Raw genomic sequence first — 6487 nt, forward strand, 5'->3', positions numbered from 1 at the left:
TAGCTTTGCGGGTAAAACAAAAAATTACGCGCCACAGACAGACTGACGTACGGTTCAGCTCACCCTCCCCGCCTCCTTTCTTCGAGAGGGGTACGACGCTCACTTTTTTTCCACTTCCACGACACTTTGCTTTCTTCCAGCGACATCTTGAAGCTTTGAAGTGTGTGTGTGTGTGGGTGTGTGTGTGTGTGTGTGTGTGTGGGTGTCAAAGGCTTCGCTCGCATACATATGTCCATAATCTACATGTTACCAGCATGATTAGTTCAGAGAAACAATAACTGGTAATGAGAATAGAAAGAATAAGAGAGAGAATGTGTGGAGACGAGGGCATTGCTGGGGATGGTTGCTGTCCACACCCTACTGACTGACACAGAAGGTGTAAGATGAATTCTAGGCATCACTTCGAACCCCTTGATTAAAAACGATGGTACTTCCATAGAAGACAGAGCTGGAAAGCTATAGCGAGAGTGTCTTTTTTGGAAAACTATAGCAAGAGTGTTGGAAAACTATAGCAAGAGTGTCTTTTTGGAAAACTATAGCAAGAGTGTCTTTTTGGAAAACTATAGCAAGAGTGTCTTTTTGGAAAACTATAGCAAGAGTGTCTTTTTGGAAAACTATAGCAAGAGTGTCTTTTTGGAAAACTATAGCAAGAGTGTCTTTGTGAAAAACTACAACAAGGATGTCTTTTTCTTCGAAAGGAGGTCGTATACATAATTGTATAGCTCGGAAGATCCCTCTCGTGATCGCCCAGCTGCACTGTAACAAACACATCTCTACAATCCACTGAGGTGAGGCTCAGGAGTGTATGACTGGCTGCCTCAAATGCCTCACTTAGGTTGTCAACAAGAACCCACAGGCTCGAGGCAAGACGGGAAACGCAACACTGGTATGCCTCCGTGCGTGCTACAGACAAGCTCCACATCCGCTCACCGCTGAGGTGGAAGTTCTTAATGTGGGCATTGCTACTTGAGAGAGGAATGTGGCGGAAGAGTTCGTGGGAGGAGAGGCGGGAGGCGTTGAGAGCGTTCCAAATTGCGCATTAAAAAAGAAGAACCACGGAATTTTTCAAAACAAATATTTCTTCCCGCTCTTGAAGCGTCAAGAAATTCAAATTACTTGGCGACGCCCTGGGCGCACGTAGAGGATCAACAAGTCACATTGGAACTGACGCTAGGTGGTTAGGTGGCTAGGCTGGGTCCTTAGTCAAAGATTCAATCAGGTATAGTGACCTGGGGGAAGGTAGCATAAGGTCCCTGGTTTCGTGTGGGTAAAACAGTTGCTACAGGTCACAGGATAAACTAATACGACCCACCTTGAGCAGGATGGTACGACCCTTGAGCACGACGGTGCGACCCGCCTTGAGCAGGATGGTACGACCCTTGAGCAGGATGGTACGACCCTTGAGCACGACATTACGAGCCTTGAGTACAACGGCACGAACCTCGAGCGCGACGGTGCGACCCTTGAACACGACAGTACGACCCTTGAGCACGACGGTACGACCCTTGAGCACGATTATAACGAAGTTGAAGAATCTTTTGCTACTTATTAAATAGAACGTAAAACACGCCTCATGTCTTACGATCTCTTAGATACGATACCTCCACGCACACACCGCTACAGTAACTGCGATCGCTGAACGGCACGTCGTAACTACGATCACCTGGCGACGCCCACGTAATACTGTCATAACCAAGGTCACTAAACAATAGTTTTGTAACTACGATTGCTCTTCTGTGTACGATCCCCCACACACAATACCCCCCATCACGAGGACGATCCCCCACACACAATACCCTGTGAGCATTTTCGCCCATCAAAATGCGACTCAACCTACCCCCCACACTTCCCCCAACCAGCCCCTCCGCCAGCCACCCCTCCATTTACATCCAATAGACTGCTTGTCTATTTTTTTTTTTTTTTCTGATGGGAGAATAGGAATTGATGACTATTTATATGCAAATGAGTGCTTACATAAAGAAACTAATCATTCATATATATATATATATATATATATATATATATATATATATATATATATATATATATATATATATATATATATATATATCATCCCTGGGGACAAGGGAGAAAGAATACTTCCCACATATTCCCTGCATGTCGTAGATGGCGACTAAAAGGGGAGGGAGCGGGGGGCTGGAAGTCCTCCCCTTTCGTTTTCAATTTTCCAAAAGAAGGAACAGATAAGGGTGCCAAGTGAAGATATTACCTCCAAGGCTCAGTCCTCTGTTCTTAACGCTACCTCGCTAACGCGGGAGATGGCGAATAAGTATGAAAAAAGAAAAAATATATATATATATATATATATATATATATATATATATATATATATATATATATATATATATATATATATACAGGATCCTGTCAGAGCGTTAGTAAGGAACTGCATGTGATGTGTCAATTTTTTCTTACCGTTTTCTTTTACTGGAGCCTCCATTAATCTCGTTTTCTAGCGGAAAGGTCTGCGGCTTCAGCCCGTTTGGAAAGCTCTGACCAAAGGCTCCTTCATTCCTCCAAGTCGTCCCCATTTAAACTCACGCCCGACCAGCCTGTTTCCCCTTTACACACACACACACACACACACACACACACACACACACAAAACCTTCTCTGTTTATTATCATTTTATCCACATCTACTTTCGAATTTCTTCTCTTGTCCATTCCCTTAAAGTGTCACCAATTTCAGGAGCTCCTCTCTCTCTCTCTCTCTCTCTCTCTCTCTCTCTCTCTCTCTCTCTCTCTCTCTCTCTCTCTCTCTCTCTCCAAGTATTTCTAACGAAGTTCTTTAAAGCAGACACCTGACCCACACACACACACACACCCCCTCCACTTCTCCTAAAGCTACAGTGCTCAGTCCCCTTTTCAGCTCGTCTGCATACGACACCACCCTCTCAGTACCCACTCTGTAATACACCTTTTCAGGTATACTCAGCAGACATGTAGATCGGTTATCTGAACGCTCATTTTTGTCCCTTTGGCTTGATACAATTGCATCATACATGCACTCCAACAGTCTTTAAGTACCCACTGCAATGTCGAACAGTTTGACTAATCAATCATCGAGATTGTCTTCCCATTTCTTGGGAAACTCGTCTGCAGATCCATCCAATGTCGACGTTTTCCCACATCTCATCTTGGACAAGGCTTTCACTACATCCTATTAACCTCGCTCCTCATGCCATCTTACGGCATTCCATCTAAATACTCATTTCATCTCCTTATAACATTTTCTTTACCTGTTAACACCCCATTTGGTCTCTTATTCTCCTCGAGGTGATCACCTCTTTCCAAAAGACTTTCTCATTCCCCCGAAGTTCATCGATGCCCCCACTCTCCCAACATTTCATTTGCATCTTATCTTCAGCTCTCATACCTTTTTACCTACTGCTTACTTTTGTACTCCTCCCAGTTACTTGCACTCCTTCCATGCATACACAGTCCATATACCCCGCTCCTCTATTTCTCTAGAGATATGAATTCCCCACAACATATTTTCATATGTTCACATCCCATCTTCCCAATCATTTCTTAAAAACCTCTCATTCTTCTTCCACACGTCTAATTTCATTTACTCTCACCCAGTATCATTTCCAGCTCACTCCATTTCACGACCTCTTGGAACTGTTCTTTCAGCACACAACTCGACAAGTGTTTCCTCATTTTCATGTACATTAGGGAGTCTATGAGGCCAATCTAATCCTAGAATGTTATCCGCTATTACATTCAGATACCCAAGAACTAGATCTCGACCCCCGAGTAATAGGATTCGACCTCTTGCATCAAAACTGCCAAAGTAGTCACTCAGATCCTCCCAACAGACTTCCGTTTCTTACCCCACCTCTTACTTCCAAGTGCATAAACACTAACAGCTCTCCACCTCTTATAGTCTACTCTGCATCAACCATAAACTCGTTCCTTTGTGTTCCCTCCCACAGTTACACAGTTCGGTCCTCTAAAAGGGACCACTAGCCTTTCGCTCTCTCTTGTTTCCTTCACTAAACCTGGTCTGTAACCTACGCACATTTCCTGTTCCGTTCACACCGTATCCCTCAACTTTGCGTCGCTCAGAGACAGACCATCCAGATTTCCCATCATCAGACATAAAAGCTCTAGTCTCTCCCTTGTCTTTTTATCCTGGCTGCATCCGTGCACAGTCAGACCCACCAGCCTGAACCCTCGAATTAGAAATAAGATCCTCGCTTGGCTCCTGCTGTTCCTCGCTTGGCTCCTTCTCTTCTAGTTTTTTTAGTACAATGTAAATCACTGTTAGGAGAGGAAGGGTGGAATTTCCAGTCTTCCTTTAACCACGCTGGTCAAGATGGTAAGTTTAGAATTCTTATTCGAATTTCTTCCTTATGATTTATGTCTCTAAATGTTTTATCATGAGGAAAACCAGATACTTAAAAAATACTCTGAGCATAAGATAAAGAATTTAAATCATTTATGATTATTTGATAACGAGAACGGCATTGAATGCATTCCGCTGAAGCGTTTAAATGTCATATATTGCTTTTTTTAAATCCTTCGTAAATAGATTTTGGATCGGAAAGATAAGGAACTTTTTTTAAAATCAGTTTTTTCATTTATTCTGGGAGGTGCGCCTTGATATTAACTTTGTACACTGTTAGGGGAATCGAATCTCCTTAGCGGTTCCTTGTCCCTCGGGTTAGGAGATCTCAGAGGGAGGGAGGGAGCAATGCAGCCCCTCCGGTCCTTGAGTGCTCAGCTTATGCTTACCTCCAGCCAGAGGGAGGGAGGGAGAATGGTGACAATAGGCGACCCGGGGGTTCTCCTCAAGTCGAGGCGGTTCCATGCCTCCCTCGCGCAGAAATCTCAAGGGATATCTGGAGTGTCATGACCTGGACGGCAGGATCTGTGTAAACGTAGGTCAGGTAAGGCTTCCTCGACCTCACCCTCCCTGCGACACCAAGATGTTGGCCTCGTGTCTCCCTCGACTTCACCCTCCTCACGACACCCAGGTGTTGGCCTCGTGTCTCCCTCGACTTCACCCTCCCCACGACACCCAGGTGTTGGCCTCGTGTCTCCCTGCGACACCCAGGTGTTGGTCTCGTGTCTCCCTCGACCACCACCAAGCCACTCAGCTGTTAGCCATGTCACACACACTGTGTCTGGCCCAACCACCACCTGTGACTGTCAGCTGTTATTCCCCGTCAGACAGATGACACTGTCATTCGAAGAATGAAATACAGGTGTGTGTGCTTAGCGGTGGACGTTCTACCTACGATTGGAAATACAATCAGACGCATCCCAGCGATTAGAATATATGAAAAAATTACTGAAGAAAACCAGTATTTCCTCTGCAATCAAATGTGTTTTGCTTGAAATTTGAGATACGAGGCTCTGTTAGACGAGCAATTAATCTCTGATAACGGAGAGAATATGCAATTTACATATGTAAATCACCCTGTAAATATTGCCTTATTCATTATGATGTTTTCTTAGATCTCGAGGCTTTAAGTTGTTTGTTGTCTTACGCGATCTGAGACAACCTCAGGGAGGTGGAGTACACGGGCGCAAGAGCATACCAGGAAAGGATGGACACCCGCATCACCCCATCTGTATCTTCTCGTATGTCCATTAAGAAATATTCCGTCTAGTCTGTGAGACCGGAGAGGGGCGGGGACGAGGCTTGGTGAGTGAGTTCTGAACTGCTCTCATCCTCAGCACCGGCCTGGTAAACCACGCACGTTGAGCGCGAAAAGACCTGCTGTCATCTTTTAATAATTCTGGTACTTTAAATGCACTGTCAGTGGTCAGCATCACTGGCAGGAGCCGTACAAGGCAGAGAGAGAGAGAGAGACAAGCCTGGCGCATATCGCAGCGAGGGAGGGACTTCACCACATTGTGATTGTGACGACCATTGGTACGGGATATTTTCTCTCACTCGTTGCAAGCATTGGGTGCTTTCCTGAGGAACATTACCGTGTAGAGCCTGATCACTCCTCACACCACACAGCACAGATGGGATGCGGACGGGGCGAGTGTTGGTGACTGGGCGGACGACCCGCGCCATGCCACCTCCGCCGCCACCCAACGAACACCCTACTCGCTCCCACTCTCCCAGCGCTCCTAATAAGGAAGCGGTACCCGTCACTCGTTCGCTCCTGTGACATCAAGGACTTCCGTCACGCTTGTCGCCCAGAGATATCATGCGCTGGGGTCATAACGAGGGGTCTACTACAGAGCGTAAATGAACAGAGAGCTTATGAGAAACGGTATGACCAACACCGCTGAGGGAGGGCTGGGAGCACTGATGGGGAGCCCCTCCATGCACCGTAGAGACTCCGCCACACTCACCTGGTCCCAGGGTCTGGGTGCAGGAGGATAAACAACCGAGTAGGACGCCTGCGGTAAAGGGGAAGACACAGGTCCCATCACAGGTAAGGCCAAGCTGGCACTGCGCAGCGCCGCCTTGGCACGGAGGCCTCGGACGGTGTCCC

General features: G+C 46.2%; 1 protein-coding gene across 2 annotated transcripts in view; it reads right to left on the reverse strand.

Moving 5' to 3' along the window:
- The window catches only part of LOC139757011 (uncharacterized), a 34628-nt gene extending 28141 nt beyond the window's left edge, over positions 1-6487 (reverse strand). Inside the window, exon 1 of one of the 2 annotated variants that reach the window (XM_071676967.1) lies at positions 6345-6487. The gene's annotated coding sequence lies outside the window, so the exon portion shown is untranslated. Of the gene's footprint in view, positions 1-5969; positions 6081-6344 lie in introns of those variants that run through there. The other variant, XM_071676968.1, reaches the window with a different exon arrangement.

This window comes from Panulirus ornatus, chromosome 24 (assembly GCF_036320965.1).
Source record: "Panulirus ornatus isolate Po-2019 chromosome 24, ASM3632096v1, whole genome shotgun sequence".
Lineage (NCBI taxonomy): Eukaryota > Metazoa > Arthropoda > Malacostraca > Decapoda > Palinuridae > Panulirus > Panulirus ornatus.